Here is a 2091-nt window from a genome sequence, read left to right as displayed (position 1 = left end):
CCACCCCACCCCACCCGGGGGGCTTCTGCCTCGGGCGGTAGCGGGGGGGAATGAGCTCGGGGAGGGGGCGTTTCCTCCCGTCCCGTCCTTCTTCCGACGGGTCCCTGGGAGAGGGTTCGACTCGTCGGACTCTCTCTGCCGCCTGACAGCCCTCCCTGCCCCGGGGTCCCGCACCCCTCCTGCTCCCAGGCACTCCGAGGTGGGTGTCCCCTCCTTCCCCCCCACCCCTTGCAGGCCTGGCGGGCAAACGCTTCCCTCAGCGCCCCGCTGGTTCCGACCCGCAGGAGTTAACCCTGCCCCAGGGCCGGCAGCATCCCCCTGCCCGAGGGAGGCAACGCGGAGGTCCCCAGCTCCAGTCCCCAAGGTGCAGGGGAGACATGAGGAGGAAATCTCCTGCGTGAAACGTTTCCGTCTAGGTTGTTTCTTCATGGCAGCTAGGGTAGAAGTGGGGTTCTGCCATCACTGTGCTGTGGACAGACCCTCTGGTCCCAGAGGCATCCAGGCTGCTGCCTCCTGAACAGGGCAGGCAGAGCATCCTATCCCAGTTCTCTGAGCCTTTTTGTTCTATTCTCCATCTCCACAGGAGCAAGCCAGGTAGAAAGAATACAATACCCCATGTAGCTGAACAGTGTTATCACCTGCCAGGGCAGACACTGGATTTATCCGTGGATAGAAAGTCTTTGGATCAAAACAGGAGCCTGTTGGCTATAAGGAAAGTACTCATGAAAAACATTTGCTGGGGAGGATACAAGTGAAGTGTTCCCAAACCCTCAAGCCCTTTTGACCTCGGCATCAGCAGAAAGTACAGGTATGTGCTTAGACACCTAGTGCTCTGCTTTCCATCCCACCTTGAGATGAGAGGCTGCTTTTCCCTTTCCCCCCATCCACATGCCCCCATTCCTTCTGAGAAGGGCAGGAAGGAGCACAGTCCCATTGGGGGTGCCTCATCCAGCTGCAAAGGTCAGGGAGGAGGGAGCAGAAGGATTTTCTCGTAGAAATTCCCATTTCCAGCTGCTTCTTCCCACCCTTGGGGTCTGTGCAGAGGGAAGTGGGGCCTGACTGTCCCCCCTGTGCCGGCAGCCCAGGCAGGGGGAGTGGGGACTGGAGGCAGGAGGAGGGAGTTGTCCTGGATAAACTCCAGGTCAGAGGCCAGAGGGGCCTTGAGCCCACTTGGAAACGGCGTCAGGGCAGGGGAGAGGCCTTTCCCCACGCAAAAGATTCCTGAGCTCTGGGACCTCTGTCTCCAGCCTCAAAGGGGTTGTGTTTGTCCTCTGGCGTGAAGCCTCCTTCCATGGCCCCCTTGTTCAAAGGCCTCAGAGCCAGTTGTACCCCAGGAGCCCTGTATTTTCCTATATTGATCAAGCAAACCAGAGCCCTTTCCTCCTCTTTTCCTTTCCACTGGCATTTGGATCCCAGCGTTGCTGCATCCCTGCTATCTGTCACAACCGGGGACACTGTGTCCATGTCCCAGTCCAGTTTGTAAGCTGCTCTCGCCCACGCTGCGAAGTTGCAGATCATGGTTTTGTGTTGCTGGGGTAAAATCCACAGCTCAACCGTGCATCTCTCACTCACTTTGGGAGTGAAGTGTTTACTCGCCCCTGGGAGCAAGTTGCAGCCTGCAAATCTGTGTGTGTTTTATTCGGCGTTGTATGTTGGGAGCATTTAACTCAGGCTCGTAGGGAAGCCTCCCTGCCGTGTGCCTGAGTTTCTTTCTGCAGCAAAACAGTTAAACGCCGAGTCCCGGCCAGCCCACCAAGGACTCCCCCGTGTCCTCCAGCTCAGTTTGCCATGCCGAGGAAAGGACAAACTCAGCTTGCCACATGAATATGCCCTGGCCTCCTACCCGGGATGACAGCGGTGCGCACCCAGAGCGGCTCTGCTGTGGCGGTTGCTGGGGTGCGGTGGCCTTGGTCCAGAGAGCAGACCCAGGCGGTGTGGAGAAAGTGCATACTAAAGGCGACTGGGAATTCTTTAAAATAAAAACCCCATTACACTAAGGTTGGCCTCTGTGGTGTGGATGGAGCACAGAAGTCTCCTTGCCTGCTGCCAGGTCTTTTTTTTTCTTCTTCTTCTTCTTTTTTCCTTCCCCCC

The sequence above is a fragment of the Athene cunicularia genome, assembly GCF_003259725.1.
Source record: "Athene cunicularia isolate RWA chromosome 13 unlocalized genomic scaffold, athCun1 chr13_part1, whole genome shotgun sequence".
Classification (NCBI taxonomy): domain Eukaryota; kingdom Metazoa; phylum Chordata; class Aves; order Strigiformes; family Strigidae; genus Athene; species Athene cunicularia.
The sequence above is the reverse complement of the archived record's forward strand: the minus strand, read 5'-3'. Positions refer to the sequence as shown.